Here is a 21,630-nt window from a genome sequence, read left to right as displayed (position 1 = left end):
CTTGATCTACTCTAAAAACTCAGAAGATCATGCCCAACATCTCCAAGTCATCCTTCAACGATTAAGAGACCACCACCTGTACGCCAAATTCTCTAAATGTGAGTTTTGGCTGGATACAGTCAAATTCCTGGGCCATACCATTTCTGGTGATGGAATATCCGTCGATCCCAGTAAAGTACAAGAAGTGATGGATTGGAAACCCCCGACCTCCGTCCATCAAATTCGTAGTTTTCTCGGTCTAGCTGGCTATTATCGTCGTTTCATTCCTGACTTTTCCAGAATAGCCAAACCTATGACCGAACTACTAAAGAAAGGTGTGAAATTCTTCTGGGATCAAAAATGCGGAGATGCATTTCATATTCTCAGAGATCATCTTATGACTGCTCCAGTCTTAGCTCAACCAAATGCCTCAAAACCTTTTGACATCTACTGTGATGCATCGGGAACTGGACTTGGTTGTGTACTTATGCAAGACAACCGAGTAATTGCATATGCATCACGAGCACTTAGGGTTCATGAACAGAATTACCCCACCCATGATTTCGAGCTTGCCGCTGTTATTCATGCCCTAAAGATCTGGAGACACCATCTGATGGGTACGAAATGTCATATTTACACCGATCATAAAAGCCTCAAGTATATCTTTACTCAGGCAGATCTGAATATGAGGTAAAGGCGCTGGCTAGAACTTATCAAAGATTATGATTTAGAAGTCCATTATCAACCAGGCAAGGCCAATGTTGTCGCAGATGCCCTTAGTCGCAAAGTGCATTGTTCTTGCCTATCCGTTGAAATGTTCAACGAGACTCTCTGTTGGGAAATGAGAAAGCTTAACCTAGAGATCATTTCTCAAGGTGACTTAAACCATCTTTCGGTTGAAGCTACACTTAGAGATAGTATTGTTCTAGCGCAACAGCGTAATAAAGGTGTCAAAATCATTAAACAGAAGATAACATGAGGAGAAGGGAAGTATAAATGCTTCCGAGTTGATCCTAAAGGAGTTTTATGGTTCAACGAACGTATTGTTGTACCCAAGGACCATAGGCTCCGCAGGCAAATAATGGACGAGGCTCACTTGTCCAAATTCTCTATACATCCTGGCAGTACGAAGATGTATCAGGATCTGAAACAGAACTTTTGGTGGACTCCTATGAGACGAGAGATTGCTAAATATGTGTCGGAATGTGATATCTGCCAAAGAGTCAAAGCCAGTCATTTGAAGACTGCTGGTATCCTTCAACCTCTACCTATTCCCTCGTGGAAGTGGGAGGATATCAGTATGGACTTTATTGTTGGTCTGCCCAACACTTCTCGGAAGCATGACTCTATTTGGGTAATCGTTGATCGATTAACCAAGACTGCACATTTTCTTCCCGTGCATATTACGTATATTGCCAAGAAGTATGCCGAGATCTATTTAGATCAAATCGTTCATCTTCATGGAGTACCTAAAATGATAATTTCTAATCGTGGAGCACAATTTGTTGCTCGGTTCTAGGAGCAACTCCATGATGCTCTTGGGACTAAATTAATTCGAAGCTCTGCCTATCATCCTCAGACAGATGGGCAAACTGAGCGAGTAAACCAGATTCTGGAAGATATGCTCAGAGCTTGTGTACTTCAATTTGACAAAAATTGGGATAAATACTTGTCACTGGCAGAATTTTCTTATAATAATAGCTATCAGACAAGTATTAAAATGGCCCCATTTGAAGCATTATACGGTCGCCGATGCCGAACTCCTTTGAGTTGGTCACAAACCGGTGAGCGTAAAATTTTTGGACCCGATTTAGTTATGGAAACAGAGGATAAAGTCAGGCTTATCCAGAACAATCTAAAGGCCGCCCAATCTCGACAGAAAAGTTATGCGGATATACGAAGAAGACCATTACAGTTTCGAATCGGAGACTTCGTATATCTTCGAGTATCTCCTACCCGAGGTGTTCAAAGATTCGGTGTTAAAGGAAAGCTTGCTCCTCGATACATCGGACCCTTTGAAATCCTTGAAGACTGTGGACCTGTAGCCTATCGTCTTCAACTTCCTCCCCAACTAGCGGCCATCTATAACATTTTCCATGTATCCCAACTCAAGAAGTGTGTCAAGATCCCTACCGAAATCATCGAATCTCGAACTATCGAAATCGAACCAGATCTGACCTATATCGAGCATCCAATCAAAATCCTCGACACTAAAGAGAGAAGCACCAGAAGAGAAACCACCAGAATGTACAAGATTCAATGGAACCATCACACGGAAGAAGAAGCAACATGGGAAACCGAAACCTATCTTCAGCATAACTTTCCCGACTTCTTCCAAACCAACCTCCAAGCTTGATTCTTCCATTCCTTTCTACTCCGGAATCTCGGGACGAGATTCTTTTTAGGGGGGAAGGCTGTGACATTCAGGTAATTAGTATGGTCATACCCTAGAGTTTTGGTATGTTTTTATGTGTAAAGTATGGCGAAAGGTGTGTTTAATATGTGCAAGGTTATGGATAAAGTGATATTTATGTAATTAATTTTAACTAGAGGTCCTTTTATGCAAAATGGGTGTAAGTAGGGGGAAAAGTTTAAAAGTAAGAGGGTTGTTTTGCAAAAAGTGGTATCTGTGGTTAAATTGCAAAAATATGTGAAATTACCCTTGGGTATATATGTAAAAGTGTTTTTAACCATAGGACTTACATAAAATGTGAAAAATTTACTAAGTCTATAATATCTTCAAAACTGTTGCTCAACTGCAGATGAACCTTAAAGGGAAGTTGTAGAGTTTGAAAAACTATGCACTTTTGCTTTTTGGACCATCTCCATTTGAGCACTGGATTGAAAATTGCAAGTTCTTTACAGTCAGGTCCCTGCTTTTCTCTGATATTGCAAACCAGTCCCCAGCTCAGTTCCTCCCCCTTCTTCCTCCCTGCGCCCTGCTCCTCTGCTCTGCGCCGCTGCACGTCTGGCGCCCCTGCCACCGGCGCAATGCGCCGCTCCTGGCCACTGCCCTCCATCCCCCGTTCCTCCCCTCGCCCACGCGTCATCCTCCTGCCCGTCCACCGCTCTAGCCCCCCCTGTTGGCGCCTTACCCGCGCGCCATGGCGTCCGCGCGCTGCTAGCACTGCTCGCCGGCGCCTCTGTCGCCGCCGAGTCTCTGTGGTTCATCCCCCCCCCCCCCGTAGCGGCTTAGGTCCGAGGTTCAGCTCGCCCTGGCTCCCCCGACTCACTCCTTTTGCCTATAAAATGGCGCCCCGGACCTCCTCGCGCGCGCACAGACCTTGCCGCCCTCCATTAACGCCGCCGCGACCTCGGTTCATCGTGGAACTTCCCTCACCGCCGTTCCCTTCCCAAACCAGCAGCGCCACCAGCTTCCCCATCCCCCACCGCACCTCCCTAGCCCAACCCCTTCCTCCCCTGGACGCCGGAGCCCCACCGCCGCCGCACGCCTCCGGCCGCCGGCTCGGCCTCCCGTGGGCAGCACTTCTCCGGCCACCCCCGAGCCTCCCCAAGACCACCAATAGGTAGCTTAAGACCCCCTCGTGCTCTCCCTCCCCTTCCCCCTCATCGCCGGCGACCCCCACGGTCGGAATTTGGCCGGACCCGTGCCCCCATCGCCGGCCATAGCTCCTGGACCTGATTGCAAAGATTGAATTCTATCCAGGGGTTACCTGTTAGAGCTAGGGACTAATTTGTAATGAAGTGGCTGTTATTTCATGTGTGTGTGATTTCTGTCTTGTAAAATTCATAACAATTCACAGAAAAATCCAAAAATGGCAAAACTAGTTTTGTTAGAAACTAGATTTCAAACTCTAAAACTTCTGTTAATGAAGTTTAGTTTGAAATAAAATACTTTTACCTTTATTTTAAACCTAAGGTTAAGGGGTAGTTTATGCTTAACTTTGATATTTCATGCCTTGTTGCTTATGAAGTTGGCATGAAGGTTCTATAAGATTTAGGTAACTTTGTGCAAAATTTCAAACTCAAATTTGATTTTAACTTAACTTCTTTTATTTTGAACTTTCAAATTTGAAATATTAGCTAAACCTAATGTATAACCTTTCCTAATTGAAATTTATGGTCATTCTCTAATGTGATATTTTATAATGTTTAATTTATAATCAAATTTCTAAAACCTATAATCTTTTATTTAAAAGTTTTGAATTTAAATTTTGGTTCATTTTAAATTTAATTTAAATGTTTTAGTTCTTATTTGCAACAAACTCCACCATATCTTTATGATTCCTTTATAAATAGTGTTTCAAACCTAAACCTTTTTATTTTATGAATTCTTGTGTGTTAATTGGATGAGTTACAATATTTGAAATGTGAAATCTTAAATTTAAATTTCACCTTATTTAATTTATTGCATCTCATATAGAATCAACGACGCTCGACGACGGGGACTACGAATTGGTCTTAGGACAAGAACAAAGCTTCCCAGAAGACCCAGCACAAGTCGTCGAGGGACTAAGTGAAGCCCCAAACCAAGGTTCGGAAGCCTCTGACACTCCTGCCCTCAACTCCACTCCAGAAGGCAAGCCCCGGACATAACCCACTACTTTGTTTACACTGCCATCTATGTCTATTTATCTATACTTATGCATTAAGTCTAGGAGTTGAGATGAAACCCTAGTTGCATAAGATCTTAGGGATCCAATGTATTGAACCCGAGTCCTTCTCGTTTAGATGCTCTGCTAAATAGGACCGGTAAAAGTCGAGTGATTTCCTGTCACTCACGCGATATAGGAGTTGCTTGTTTACAATTCTGCAACCACTATAAGGATGACGGACAGGGTCATGTGTTGTATCATGACCTGGAAATTTACCCTGTCTGTTTCGTTAAAAGTTGATAAGGTCGATATGTGTGGTAGTGGTGGCTAAGCGTTTGAAAGTACTAGCCACATGCCGCGAAATATGGTAAGCGGTAAGCCTAGTACCCGAGTGGCCCGGCGCATGGACATGTCTCCACCACTCGATTTTTATTTTATGTTTACACGCACCGACGTGTGGGAGTACGTTCTGCAAGGCAGATAGGAATACGGGTTTTGTAGTCGCGCTACAGACGTATGTCCTATACACATTGGGTGTACGTACGGTCCTGCAGTCGCTTGTGGTGGCCCTGATCCATAACCCGGAATATAAGGGAAACGGTTGCTTCGGAACGCCCTGTTGGTATTCCAAGCGTGTGTGTTGGGTTTACCTTGCAAGGTTGAATCTCGATTCAGGAATCGTCCGCCTCTCACGATGCATGAGACTGCTTATCCCTTTTACCACATTGAGTAAAAAGTGTAACTGTTGCTGAGATAATCTTGGTGGATGATAATATCTAACATGCTTGTTTAGTATAGGTCCAAACCTAGAATGGCTAATCAAACTAGAATCTGAAAGTTAAAACTTGAAAATAGTTTATACTCTCTGTTGCTTTTCAGCTAAAAATAAACCCAGAGCCTCTATATTGCCTGCATGAGTCTAGTTATGGGCTAAAGTATACCCAATCCCGGGTAAGCCTTGGGAGTATTAGAATACTCAGCTTTGCCAATATCTGTTTCAGGTATGACCTTCGAAAATCCCACGGACAACCTTGGGTGGCCAACGTCCGTTCCTTTTGGCTGGTCCGTGGAGTGGGACCCGTCCCCGGCCGGCACTGACCCTCCGGAGTGACACCAGGCCCTGGGCTAGCTTGGTGTCCGTCCTTGCGACGTATGTAGTCGCGAAAAACTTTTCTTTCCGCTGTGAGTTTGGACAAGCCGTTGTGCTTGTCAGTTTGAACATGGTTTGTATAAATTTACTTTTCTTTGAACTCGGTTTGTAATAATGTATGTATGGCTGTAAATTAAAAGTTGATGAGCTATTCTATGATGTGAACTCGCCTTCGTGCGAGGTAAACCTGCTTCGATCCTGTTGAACCGTGGTTGTATCGGGCGGAGACCCGACAGACCAAAGGATTATTCCGTTTGAAGTGCGTTAAGCTGATTGCAGTTGTACGGCGATCAATAACGCACTTTAGCCAGAGTAATTCAGGCGGTTCTGCCACACTCCCATTCTTACCCAATTATCACTAAAAGGCCCATTTTAAAAAAAAATTACATAAATACCATTTTTCCCTTTGTACTTCAATTTGAACACACATAAACAAAATCAAACATGCACACTTAACACTAAGATCTAGTGTGTAAAATTCTAAATACCTGAATGTTACAGCCTTCCCCCCTAAAAAGAATCTCGTCCTGAGATTTTGAAGCAGAATAGAAGCGGACGATTAGATTTGGGACTTGGCTTGAAGGAAGTTTGGGAAATTTCATTGAAGATAGGATTCCATTTCCCAAGTTGCTTCATCTTCGGTGTGATGATCCCATAAAATCTTATACATCTTAATCTTTTTCCTTCTAGTGACTCTCTCTTTGGTATCCAGGATTTGGATAGGGTGTTCGGTGTAAGTTAGATCAGGTTCAATCTCAATGGCGGGTGCTTCAATGATCTCTATAGGTACTTTGATACATTTTTTGAGTTGAGAGATATGGAAGACATCATGAATGGCAGCCAATTGAGATGGAAGGCGAATTCTGTAAGCCACTGGGCCATAGACTTCAAGAATCTCGAAGGGTCCGACATATCGGGGTGCTAACTTTCCTTTTATGCCGAAACGCTGAACACCTTTGGTAGGAGATACTCGGAGATAGACAAAATCCCCTACTTGGAATTGCAAAGGTTTCCTTCTTCGATCTGCAAAACTTTTTTGTCTAGACTGGGCTGTTTTAAGATTAGCTTGAATAACCTTGACCTTATCTTCGGCTTCGATAACTAGATCTGGTCCAAAGATTTTGCATTTGCCGGTTTCAGACCAACTCAAGGAGGTTCGACATCTTTGACCATATAACGCTTCAAAGGGAGCCATTTGAAGACTAGAATGATAGCTATTGTTGTAAGAGAACTCGGCCAAGGTAAGACACTTGTCCCAGCTTGCACCATAGTGAATAATACAAGCTCGGAGCATGTCTTCAAGAATTTGGTTGACTCGCTTAGTCTGCCCATCCGTCTGGGGATGATACGCAGAACTTCAAATGAGTTTGGTTCCAAGAGCATACTGCAGTTGTTCCCAGAAGCATGCAATGAATTGGGCCCCTCGATCAGAAATGATGGTTTTAGGGACACCATGCAATTGAACAATTTGATCAAGATAGACTTTGGCATACTTCTTAGCAGAATAAGTGGTATGCACGGGAAGAAAATGAGCAGTTTTAGTAAGTCTATCAATGATTACCCATATGGAGTCATGTTTTTGGGACGTGTTAGGAAGACCGACAATGAAATCCAAACTAATGTCTTCCCACTTCCATGACGGAATGGGTAGTGGTTCGAGTGTACCCAATGATTTTAGATGACTGGCTTTGACTCTCTGGCACGTATCACACTCGGATACATATTTAGCAATTTCTCTTTTCATTCTGGTCCACCAAAAATTTTGTCGAAGATCTTGATACATTTTGGTACTACCAGGATGAATAGAGAATTTAGATAGACGTGCTTCATCAAGGATTTGTTTACGAAGTTGATGATTCTTAGGTGCAACAATACGATTGTTGAACCATAGAACTCCTTGATGATCGGTGTGAAAATATTTATATTTCGCTTTTCCCTGAGATAGTTTTAACTTGATAATTTTGATACCTTCATCATGTAATTGCGACATGATGATTCTATCTTGAAGAGTAGACTCGATAGACAATAGATTCAGACTACCTTGAGGAATGATTTCTAGATTGAGTTTTCTCATCTGATTGCAGAGAGTGTCATTGAAAGTTTCTATGGATAAGCAATGACAATGTGCCTTGCGGCTAAGTGCATCCGCAACCACATTGGCCTTGCCAGGGTGGTAATGTACCTCAAGATCATAGTCTTTGATCAGTTCTAACCAACACTTTTGCCTCATATTTAGGTCAGCTTGGGTAAAGATATATTTGAGGCTCTTATGGTCAGTGTAAATGTTACACTTGGCGCCCATAAGATGATGTCTCCAGGTCTTGAGAGCATGGATAACAGCTGCCAGTTCAAGATCATGGGTTGGGTAATTTTGCTCGTGATTTCGGAGTGCTCGGGATGCATAAGCAATGACTCGGTTATTTTGCATAAGAACACAACCAAGTCCGGTTCCGAAAGCATCACAATAGACATCGAAAGGCTGGGTATTATCTGGCTGAGCTAGCACTGGAGCAGTTGTTAGAAGTTCTCTCAAGGTGTGGAATACTTCATCACATTTGTCGTCCCAATAGAATTTAACCTCTTTCTTAAGTAGGTCAGTCATGGGTTTGGCTATCTTGGAGAAGTCTGGAATGAATCGGCGATAGTATCCCACCAATCCAAGGAAACTTCGGATTTGATGGACTGAAGTTGGAGGTTTCCAATCCATTACCTCTTGAACTCTGGTTGGATCAACCGATATGCCTTCACTGGAGATAGTATGTCCCAAAAATTTCACACTATCCAGCCAGAATTCACATTTTGAGAATTTGGCGTAAAGGCGATGATCACGTAGTCGTTGAAGAACGACACTTATATGATTAGCATGGTCTTCTTTAGTCTTGGAATATATCAAAATATCGTCGATGAAGACCACGAAGAATTTGTCGAGTTTCGGCATAAAGACTGAAGTCATGAGATACGTGAAATATGCCGATGCGTTAGTAAGCCCAAAAGACATAACCAGATATTCATATAATCCATATCCGGTCGAGAAAGCCGTTTTTGGAATGTCACAAGGCTTGATTTTGATCTGATGATAACCGGAGCGTAAGTCAATCTTGGAAAAGACCTTAGCTCCAGCTAGTTGATCGAACAAAATATCAATGCGGGGAAGAGGGTACTTATTTTTTATAGTGACCGCATTGAGTGGACGATAATCGACACATAGCCTGAGGCTATTGTCCTTCTTCTTTACAAAGAGAGCAGGACAACCCCAAGGTGAAGCACTTGGGCGTATGAAACCTTTGTCAATAAGTTTTTGGAGTTGGATTTTTAGTTCGGCCAATTCATTTGGAGGCATACTATATGGCCTCTTTGAAATAGGAGCGGTACCAGGTTGAAGTTCAATGATGAACTCAATGTCTCTATCTAGTGGCTTCCAGGCAAGTCGTTTGGAAAGACATCGGGATACTCACAGACTACAGGAATATCTTTTACTTTAATGTCTGTGATAGCATAAGTACAAGAATGAAGATATTCTTGCTGAGGCAGATTGAGGGTAGTGGCTCCTTGATATGGTGAATCAATTTCAATAACTCGGGAAGAGATATCTAGCAATACTCTATGTTCTGTCATCCAATTTGTCCCAAGTATGACATCAATACCCTCTAAGTTTAGCAGTACCAAGTCAGTTTTGATTAATTTACCACCTAACTGAATTGGCACACTTTTAACTATTTGGTTGGAAGTGATCTTTCCTCCGGGGGTAGAAATCATATATGACCCCTGGGTAGGACAAAGATCAAGTTCTATTCGGGTACCATAGTTGTTACTAATGAAACTATGAGTTGCTCCTGAATCGAATAATGTAACAACTGGTTTGTGATGAATAGAGAATGTACCCGACATGACAGGGGCTCCGTCCGGAAGTTCTGCAAGGGTGGTGAAGTTAACTCGCCCTTGCCGGACTTGTATCATCGGCCTCTTGCCCTTGCTCTGGTTACTCTGATTGGAACTCTACCCTTGGTTAGGTTTCTTGGGCCGCGGACAATCTCTGATGAAGTGATCCGCACTCCCGCAATTGAACGGAGGTGGAGCGGCGGCGGCAGCGGCAGCACGGTGGCGACAGGAAGGTGCTCTGCACCAGCGGCAGGGAGCAGCAGGGGCGCAGAGGGGGCCAGAGGAAGAAGAAAGGAGGGAGGGGTCCGAAGGACCTATGTGCAAAACTAAAAGATTCCAGGGACTTCTCGGTAAAGTAAAATTTCCCACTAATATAAATGTGTAATGAGGAAATGCCCAAAATAAAAGTTGTAGTGTTTTTCAAACCCTACAACATTGCTTTAGGGTTCAAGTTGAAAAATCCAAGGTATACAGCTTTACATGTTAAATTTTGAACAAAGGTAGAATTTGAATAGGTTTTGTCCTTACTGAGGTAGATTTCATGTAATTTTGGACACATTTGCAAGTTTTCATGCAATGTCATGATGACTTGTATTCTTACATTTTGGTCCTAAGTAATCTTTAAGAATTACTTTTATACTTCAGTATTTTGTATAAAAGGACCCACATTTTTACATTAATCATCTCTAGGTCCTTATTTTTACATAAAGACCCTATTTTTCCTAGAATTTAGCATATCTATTGCACTTTCTTTCCTATGGTGATATAAATTTGACGCCTAGGGTTACATTTTTCCTAGGTTTTGATGCTACCTCCCATTCTTACCCAATTATCACTGAAAGGCCCTTTTTTTAAAATTACGTAAATACCCTTTTTCCCTTTGTACTTCAATTTGAACACACATAAACAAAATCAAACATGCACACTTAACACTAAGATCTAGTGGGTAAAATTCTAAATACCTGAAATGTTACACTTCATTTATTTTAATTTAGAAAACTGGTGTAAAGGATATTTTGAAAGATATATCTAGATTATTATTAGCTCATATTATATTTGCATTTATAAAAATGAAGTAGAACTTAGTCCAATTTTATTTATAATTGTCTAGGTATAAATTACACTAGTTAAACAATTAATTAGCAAAGAAGTTGTGAGAACATCTAAACGCAACTTCATATGATTCGTGTTGAACTAACAAATTAAATTACAAATACATTTAAGTTGATATTAATCAAATTAACATTAATTATGAAAACCGGAGTATAGATCAAATTGGATTTTAATTGGAAAAACTAGATGAGAGGACATTAATCAAATTAAATCTATATTTAATTTTAAAAATTGGAACTATGATACAACAATGCTACAAAATGATAGCTTAGGGTTTTAGAAGACTAACACAAAAAGAACAGATCCAAACGGATCTAAAACACGAAAACTACGCATGAAACAAGGTTGTAGGGACCTATATGTAATTAACTATAGATTTCAGGGGCTAGCAAGGAAGATCTGCAGGACACAGAAAATAGTGCTCGCCAATAAAGGAAAGTCTAGGGTTAGATTTGAAAAATACCATGGGTGGGGCTGGGTTGAAAAGATGCAATAGATCTAGGGGGTTTTCTGCGAAATTTGCAAGACACAGAAAAGTACATGATCATTACAGAATCTTTCAGGGGCTAAATTGCAAAAAGTTCAGGGTCTTGCAGGGGGAAAGGTGCGGCTGCAGGGGCAGGGCAGGGACACGATGCGGGCTCAGGTGCGGCTGCAGGGGCAGGGCAGGGACACGATGCGGGCTCAGGTGCGTAGAGGCGTGAGGGGGAAGGGCGCGGCGGCGCTCGTGGTGGCGGCGCACAGGGGCAGGGGCGGCGCAGCAGCAGGAGGAAGGGTTGGTGCGGCTACGGCAGTACCAGGGGGTGACGCGGATGAGGGTGACAGCGCTGTAGGAGATGCGCAGCTGGAGGGCGCACGCGGCAGGGGCAATAGGGGCGCAGGAGGTGACATAGGAAGGGCGATGCAGGGGGCGTGCGGCGGCAGGGGCAACAGGGGCGCGGGGGCTAGGGCACAGGGAGAAAGGGAGGTCGCAAGGGGCTGAGGGTTTAACTAGCAGGGATGAGGCGGCACATTGGGCTGGGACTCATTCTTGAGTCCAGATTGCCCACGGGAGAAGCGAGATTGGACTGACTAGCGGGCCCCACAAGTTAGCGAGCAAAGAGAGGAAGAGGTAAAGGAGAGAGGAAACGAGAGTGGCCGAGCGATTTCGGTTATGTGCCGAAACAGGTTCGGGTGGAGACTGAACATGAAAACATGCTGACAGTGCTGGTTGAACACGAACGGGCTATTCGAGAAAGTGAAATAGAAAAGAGAGAGAGATCAGGCTGGGTCATTGGCGGATCAGTTCAGGACTTTGTAGCGGCGATTCTGGTTATCGGAACTGGTAGTTCACTAGTATCAACAAGCAATTAAACTCCGGGATAGAAAGAGAAAAGGGAAACGAGGGGGTTTGCCTTGGGTTCCTCAAAGAGAAGCTTTTGATTTACTTTTTGTCGTCAAAACACAACAGATGACGAGATTACGGCGGTGGCCGAGCTCAATAGAACGGTTCTATGGTATTGGGGCGAATCGGACCAAAAATGAATTAAGTCCAGCTTGACATGGAAAGAAAAAGAATTTATTTACCAAAAGATATTTTTAGGCTTAAAATAAATCTAGAAAAGTCCAAATAAATCTTTTAAACCATGAAAAATATATCCTGAAGAATCCATAAAATTTTGGGGAAAAACCTAGGGCACGACGAGTCCAAATAAAATACTTGGAGCCCAAGAAAAAGATTTTAGAGCTTTCCTCTACGGAAAAGAGAATAATTTCTAGAAAAATTCTCGGAAAACCCTATATAGATGAACACATTCTAAAAGATATTCGCATCCTAAAATTAAATATTTTAGGGCATGACACTTGTTTTAGCATTTTAAACACCTAGAGTGTTACAGCCTACCCTCCTTAAAAAGAATCTCATCCCGAGGTTCAGGTAAATAACTTAGTGTGGAAGGTGCGTGTACCTTTGGGCGAATTTAGAAAACCACGGAAATTTTGGTTTAAATAGCTTTCAGTTTCCCAAGTGGCTTCCTCTTCGGTGTAATGGCTCCATTGGATTTTATACATTTTAACCACTTTTCTTCTAGTGACCCTTTCCTTTTGATCAAGAACTTTGATAGGATATTCAACATAAGAGAGGTCTGGTTCTACCAATATTTCCTTTTGTTCAACAATTTCGGTCACAACTTGAATACACTTCTTGAGTTGAGAGACATAAAAGATATCATGGATGGCTGCAAGCGGAGGAGGTAGTCGCACTCGGTAGGCCATGGGTCCAACATATCGGGGAGCTAACCGCCCTCTCACTCCAAACCTTTGCACACCCTTGGTTTGTGAATGCCGAAGGTAGACATGATCACCAACTTCAAATTGCAAAGGCTTTCTCCTTTTATCAAAATAGCTCTTTTGTCTAGACTGTGCAACTCTTAGATTCTCCTGTATTACTCTTACTTTTTCCTCTGCCTCAATTACCAAGTCTGGTCCAAATATTTTACGTTCTCCGGTTTGGGACCAACTCAAAGGAGTTCAACACCTTCGACCATACAAGGCCTCAAATGGTGCCATTTTCAAACTTGCTGGATAGCTATTGTTGTATGAGAACTCTACTAGAGGTAAGCATTTGTCCCAACTTTTGTCATAATGGATGACACAAGCTCTAAGCATGTCTTCGAGTATTTGATTTACTCTCTCAGTTTGCCCATTCGTTCGAGGATGGTAAGCTGAGCTTCGAATTAGTTTGGTGCCAAGAGAAGCTTGTAAGTGTTCCCAAAAACGTGCTATAAATTGAGCACCACGATCTGAAATAATCATCTTGGGTACACCATATAAGCAAATGATGCAATCAAGGTAAATCTTGGCATATTTCTTGGCAGTGTAGGTAGTGTGTACCGAAATAAAATATGCCATTTTTGTGAGTCTATCCACGATAACCCATATGGAATCATGCTTTTGGGAGGTGTTGGGCAATCCAACAATGAAATCCATACTTATGTCTTCCCATTTCCATGATGGTATAGGCAAGGGTTGAAGTGTACTGGCTACTTTCAAGTGGCTAGTTTTAACCCTCTGACATGTGTTGCATTTCAAGACATACTTGGTAATTTCCATTTTCATTCCAGTCCACCAAAAGTTTTGCCTAAGATCTTCGTAAATTTTGGTACTACCTGGGTGTATAGAGAACTTGGAAAGATGTGCCTCGTCATGAATTTGTTTTCGAAGCTCATGGTTCTTTGGAACCACTATGCGAGATTCAAACCATAGAACTCCATTCTTGTCTTCGAAGTTCACAAATGCAAGATAAGGTATCTAATATCTCTTATGATCGCTTCGTACCTTTGGAAGTTATGTTTCACCTTAGTCCTTTCTCCTTCACTCGAGGACGAGCAAAGGCTAAGTGTGGGGATGTTCTTGATGGCTCTGAAGTATGAAATTTATGCCATCAACTCCTGCAATAACACATAAAGAATTATCATCAACACTAGTGGTAGGAGCTATCACTAATCTAATTCCACATGTATTGTTCAATAAGTCATTTCAGGAACACATGTCGGGAAATGAAGAGAAACACACGAAGAACGCAGATGAACTACACAAAAGATCACATCCTACGTCACACTAAGAAAGAAGGGCCCACCTGGCAGAGCAAACGGGCGCATCAAGGCACGAATCACCGAGGATCATCACCAGGGCCCACATGCTAGCCAATCAGAGGAAGGCAGAGCCGAGGAGGCTCCACCTAGGGTCGGCCGAACCCCAGGTTCAGGCCGAACCTGGACGCCATCCTGGCAGGCTCAATCTTGGCGGGAAGATCATCTAATCCTCTAGAAGACGGTGCCAGAGTTTCCATATTTACCTCGCCTAGGAACCACCCTTAGAGGGCTATAAAAGGAGGAGGACACCACCCTTATTCCACACAACACCACCATTTGGTTCAACACCTTCACTTGAAGATGTAGTGCTCAACTCCATGGCAAAGCTCTACCTAGTCTAGTCGTTAGAATAGGGAGAGAGCGAGAGAGAGGGAGTAGCTCGGAGGAGTGCTGAGTTCCTCAACACACTCCTTCGGATATGTGCCTCTACGGATGCTGGCTTCCTTCTAAGTAAAGTAAGTTAGTATTCATGATTCCTTCTTTGATATAGTGCTTATGTATAAGTGAGATCAGTTCTCTTACTCATGGGTTCATCGCTTCATATTTATACGGAGTGCTGTAGTTTTCTACGGGTCGACAACGTAGTTAGACTACAGTACTAACTAGTAGCGCAGACGTTGGTGTCTGGGCTAAGGGTTATCCTTCACTTGCATTATATCCCATGGATTATTAGAGGTAGGCCGCAGGTGATGATAGCTCTGTTGGTCCTTTGTAATTCTCCATGTTTGGATATAGTGTAGAGCTGTTGGCCAGAGTCTCCTAGCAGACCAGAAGTAAGCCGGTGCCAGAAGCGAGTCTTACATGAGAGATTGACCTTTAACTTATTTAAGTGCTATCCATAGGAATCCTCTCTACCCTTCGCCTGCCTTATCTAGTTGGTTGTCCTTGGATACTAGAGTCGTAGGTTTTTACACTCGTTCCCATGGATCCAAGGCACATGCCTTTTGACCGTAGGATGCATTTCTTTATGATGTGCCTGTCTAGATTGCTTAGGGATGTGTTTCTCTGCATGTAGGTGTAAGTTGAGCTGTGTTGGCTATAGTGCTAGGCCGGCCAGCCTAAGGCCGGCCTAGGATTTCTCACAAATCGGCCTAAATTTGTACAGTGAGTTCCTGAAGTCACATATGCACCAAAACTAGTGGAATCTTATTAGTTTAAATCAATTTAGCTTGGTGTAGGCCTTGTAACCATGAATCCTGGAGTAATGTTGGTGGTCAAAATCATCAGAAATCGACCACCAACATGCCCCCAAACCTAGACTTTGCTTGTCCCAAGCAAGGGGTAAACTTAGATCCAGAGGATCAAGCAAAGTATGCATAAGATTTATTTCTATGCTTTCCTCATACCTTGGATTCCTAGTGGCTAACACCATGACCTTTGAATATTGATCCCCAGAACAAAACTTGATGGGGAACATGATTCATTTCCTTTTCTCGGTACTTGGAGATTTTGCAAGTTTTTCAAAACAGGAGGCATGCTCTCATATCTCTAAACTCATTCTTGGTCTCTCATTTTGTGTTTGATCCTCACTATGGTTTTTCAAGAAACCTCTCCAATTTCTAGATTGGCCTTTGTGTAGCTCATGGTAGGGATGGAATTGCATATCTTCCTCATTTATTTTGCAAGATCAAAAGTCTTGTCTTTGAGAGATCATGTCATCTTTAGAACTTAGTCAAGTGCAAGTGTGTGTGATGGATGAATGTCATTGAGTGGTGTTTGATCTTCGCTTCTCCATCTTTCCCCTCAACCCTTTTATTTTGCTCAAGTAGATTGTTTCCCCACTCTCTTCTCTTTTTTTTCTTTTCTTTCAAGGGGATGGAGAGCTTCTGATAAACCACTTCTGATGGTCTTTATTGATGAACGTGTCCGGTCATTGACCAAAGTACTAGATGAACATGACGTTCCTCTAAAGGCAGAGATATTTGATCAATCTCATAATGTTCAAAGATAGCTATGTGGGTTCAAATCTAAACATTGTATGGCTCTAGATAGGACTTCATAAGATTGAGAGTGAATGAGAGTTGCCTCCCTTTAGCCTTTTAAAATAAAATCTCTAAGACTTTGAACTAGAAAGAACATGTCTCACATTTCATCATCTGTCACACCTGGTTTTGAAAAGGGAACCGAATGCATCTCATATGTGCGCCAGGATCAAGTTCCACACATATGATAGACAATACAAGTGTATATCCGAAACAATATCATAACAAAAGAGAGTATAATAGTACTTTATTACATGACCGAAAGTCTTAACCTAAAGCGAAATAATCAACATTTATAATCTAGCAGCGGACTTCGACTTCACAGGCAGATGACTGGGAAACATACGCCTAGTACTCTTCAAAATCTTCAGGAAACTCCGGACAATTATCTTGTTCTGAGTAGCATTGGTTTTAATAAAGCAAGTATGAGTACACTTATGGTTAGTACTCAGCAAGTGGAGTAAATTATATGACATGCAAGGCCATAATCAAGGAAAAGCTAACATAGTTTAACTGCGATAAGCATTTTTAGTTGATCAAGTTTTATTTAGCAAGCATTAACTAAATGTAAGTATATACCAACCCTTAAATAAATAAAAGAGATAAGATAACAACATTATGAACAAACAACCTGAATTTAGATCATCTTTAAGTTCAATTATCATGTGAGGGTCCAAGCCGCTCTTAACCGTGAGCACAGCTGATATATCAGTTTTCACTCTGCAGAGGTTGTACACTTTACCCACAACTCGTGTTTCCCTTGATGCCCGGGTTTGCAAGGCCCTTAAACACTTCCAAGGTGAGTGGCATGGATTCACTACGAGGCCTTTACAAAGATTCCCTAACTTATGACAATCCACTAAGGTTTCAAGTCAAAATGGTCATAACCCTCCCTAATGAGGTAGAGCCTTAGCCAAGGACCACATATCATAAAGACTCAAGAGCTCCGAACTATACCCCGACGATGCAACCCCTCTTGCCCTTTCGATAAGATTATCATAAGCCAAAGTTTCTAATTAATTAGCCAAGACTAGAGCCATGTAGTATTGTGGTTGAACCGTTTTCCTGGGTGGTTCTTCATGTTCCAATTAATGCAATGATCTTAATTATCATCATAAAAGTATTCCAGAACATGAGTAAACCAGTGTAGCATGATTTCAAGTTATCCAACCAAAGTCTAGTAAAAGCAACTAGCGTAGCTACAACGTAAATATACAACCCAGGTTTCATCAAGAAAGTTCAAAAGAAACTAGGCACATCCTTAGTTTGGGATCCATCATATCCTAGACACATGCATGCATATAAAGTAAATATGTGTATTTATAAAGTTATTGGGACTGGAGTATGATCAAGGACCACTTGCCTTCATCAAAGAACTGCTGCTACTCGGGAACGTCTTCAAAGCCTTGCTTTGGCGGACCCTCAAACTGCGCACTGTCTATCGTAACACACAAGTACATACAAACAAACAAATACAATAAATAAGAAATAGTACACCAAACAATATAAATGGAGCAAAACGGAGTTAAAACGTCGCAAGGGTCACATGTGTGGCAGAACCAACCTGAATTACACCGGCTCAAATACGCAAGTCCTCTCTCAAGGGCTCCAACGTACTTCAAACGGTGTAACCCCTTGGCCTGTCGAGTAGAGTCCCGATGAAACCACCTAACTTCCGGGATCAAATAAGGTTACCTCACACGAAGGTGAGACCAAAGATACAGTCACCATCATATTTTACATTACAGGGAATTACATTACAAGAGTTTTCAAAAGTAGTACTAAGTTCCAAATTTGGTAAAATTATTACAAACCGTTAAAGTTAAGGCTCTTGGCAGCGGAAAACAAATGTGACGATTTACAACACGTCATCAAGACGGATGTCATGCTAAGCCCGGGCATGACATCACTCGGTATCATCAGTGTTGGCTGGGGACGGATCCCATTCCACGGACCAACCATCTGGAAGAGCACAGGGCCAAGACAGGGGAAGAGTAGGGTCTTCAAAGACATTACCTGAAAAACATATAACTAGCAAGGCTGAGTATACTAATACTCAGCAAGGCTTAACCGGGTCATGGTATACTTAGCCATGTAGCTAGACTCATGAGGGTTTGAAATGGTTCTGGGTTTAATTTTAGCTGAAAAGCAACAAAGAATATAAACTATTTCCATATTTTAGCTGTCAGGTTCTAGTTTCATTAATTATTCTAGGTTAGCACCTATACTAAACAAACAATGTAGAGATTAACATCCATCCAAGTTATTCCATACTGGTTACTGTTCTTACTCTATGTGGCAGAAGGAATAAGCAGCCTCAATCTCCGCGAGAAACGGATGATTCTGAATCAAATTTCATAACCTTGCAAGGCAGACCTAACTCACACGCTTGGAACATCCAACGATAGTTCCAAAGCAACCGTCTGCCTTTCATTCTGACTCGTGGAACAGGGCCACCACAAGCGACTGTAGGACCGTACGCACACCAATTGTGCAGGACATATGTCTGTAGCGCGACTACATGACCGTACTCCTGTCCGCTGTGCGGAACGTACTCCCGCACGTCGGTGCGTGAGAAAAACCAAATTACGAGTGGTGGGAGGTATGTCCACTCCTCGGGCTGATTGGTTACTAGGCTTACCGCTTTACCATATTTCGTGGCATGTGGCTAGTACTTTCAAATGCTTAGCCACCACTACCACACACTGCGACCTTATCAACTTTTATCAACACAGACGGGGTAACCTTCCGAGTCATGATACTGCACATGACCCCATCCATCATCCTTATAGTGTTTGCAGAATAGTAAACATTCAACTCCTATATCGCGCGAGTGATAGGAAATCACCCGACTTCTACAACTAATCGGTACATGGGTTCCTAGGAATATGCAACTAGGGTTTCAATTCAACTTCTAAGAACTCTAATGCAGAAAGATATATATAAATATATAAATTGCAGTATAAGAAAAATAGTAGGTTCATGTCCGTGGCTTGCCTTTGCTGGTGGGGTTGGGGTCAGGGATGTCAATATTAGAATTTTCCGAACCGGGGTTCGGGGCTTCAGTTATATCTCCGATAATGTTCCCAGGGTCTTCAGGATTATCTCCTTCTGGTTCCGAGATCAACTGGTAGTCTCCGTCAGCGAGTGTAGTCGAATCTACATGACATGCAATGATTTGATTTAGATGGTTCTTGAGTTAAGAGTTTTACTTCACAATAAAGTTGCAATCCAACACTCATTTAACATACTACTCATATAACAACTAAAAAGATCATAAACTAACTTGGGTAGAGCTTTAGTTGGACAACTGATTAAAATCGGCTATTTGTTGAAGGTTACAACAGAGCCGATTGAAAACAACAGGGTTCAGCCAATAGAATTGGCAAAGGAGGGAGCTATCTACACAGCATTAGGAAATCTGCTGATTTCTGTTTAGAAGAGAAATCGGCATGAGTAGTTTCTGTATATGAGCAGAAGAGATTAACCGATTTGGTTTCATCTAAGGTTAAAATGGCTGATAGAGGTAGGAATATTAAAGGTACAGTGTTTCAAGGATAGAACAAGGAAGGATCTTGCTGATTAGATCTAGTTATCAGCATGTTTTTGGCTAACTGAAGGTTGGTGTGTCGGCTTGCCTTAGTCGACGAGGGTGCATCAGGTTTAGCTGATTGATGTGCTTTGGTCGTGCCTAACAAAGGCGTGTCTACTGTGCTATCTTACTGATCTAGGGTTGTGTACTTTAGCCTGTGTAGCCGATTGATAGGTGCATCGGTTTCCTAATCGATTGATGAAAGCATCAATTACTTTAGCAGAGGGGTGTTTCCTAAAGCAGCTGTGTCTTAACTGATCTGTGTGAGTATTGGCATACCTAGCCGATCGCGTGCGTATTGGCATAGCCGATCTATGCTTTAACAAAACTAGATGATTATGTGAACATTGGCTGAGCTGATTTGTGTACGTGTTCTAATCGATCTGTGAATCGGCATGCTAGTCGATTAGTGCGAGTAACTAGCCGATGGTGTATTGGTAGACTAGTCAAACTATGCATCCGTATGATCTGTGTCTTGGCGTATTCAGCCAATTGGTGGGTCGGCTGTGTAGCTGGTTTTCACCCTTAATATTTTCCTATATTTACTGGGTCATATCAGCCATGTAGCTGATTGTCCTACTCTATACTAACTGTGATTAACTAAAATGTGCTTAAGTGTTATTCTAGGTACTAGGTGTGGTTGTATCGGCTTGATTACGTCAGTAAAACAATCGATTGACATCTAGCCGATGGGGCCATCTAAACTGGATCCGTTACAAGAACCAGGTGGAACAGGACATTAACATCGGACTAGGCTGATGAGACCACAAGTGCGGAATTAGACTGAAGAGGATGTGGCTGATGGGCTTGTGCCGATGAGGATATGTTTTACAGATGTGCAGCCGGTTGGAGTGTGGTTGAGGGTATGTGACCGATAGGTATATAGCCGATTTCCTAGTCGATAAATCGGCTGATAGAAGTGTGCGGATAAGGATGGGAAAACTAAGAATTGATCGGCCATATTTGACCGATATGGAAAACAATTAGAATTGGCTGGGATTGGCCGATAGCAAGAACCCTAAGATCGTGTGTGCACCTCAGATTGATCGGCCATGTGGCAGCCGATGTAGGGCAGAACAAAAGAATTGTATCGGCAGTAGCCGATATTAGAAAGATAACAACTGTATCGGCTAACCAGCCGATGGTAAAAGCATATCAAATAAATTGCATCGGCTGACAGCCGTTACAATGAAACATCATAGATTCAATTAAAACGGATGCTTAGAGGCTGAGCTAATAGCCGATGCTGAAGCATAGCTACAGAGATGTATTAGCTCAGCAGCAGATACACCTGAACAAACAAGGATCCTTATGCGAAAAGGACCTTAAGGAGACTGCAATCAAGACAAGGATAATGTCTTGATGGCAGGGACATGAGCACTGGTGTGAAAGGATTAACTAAACATCACACATCTCTATCACAAAAATATGAGCTAACACTACCAAACTTATCAACAATGCAACACGAAAGACATTATATTTATCAAACATATTATTCACTCTTTTACTGGGTATTCATTTATCGGGTATTATCTAAATTGTTTAGTTACATTAGGTAACAGGGTTGATTACCCTAAACATCTAAACTAAATACATTAGGTAGTATATTTGGTTATCTTAAGCAAACAAACTGATTACACTTAACATCTTTATGCAACAGATTAATCAAAATAAATGATTTAAATAAACAATATGTAAAACTTAAATGAATTTTATAGAGCAATGCACTTTAAAACTAAGGCTATAA

The sequence above is a fragment of the Panicum hallii genome, chromosome 5 (genome assembly GCF_002211085.1).
Source record: "Panicum hallii strain FIL2 chromosome 5, PHallii_v3.1, whole genome shotgun sequence".
In the NCBI taxonomy this organism is placed as follows: Eukaryota; Viridiplantae; Streptophyta; class Magnoliopsida; order Poales; family Poaceae; genus Panicum; species Panicum hallii.
The sequence above is the reverse complement of the archived record's forward strand: the minus strand, read 5'-3'. Positions refer to the sequence as shown.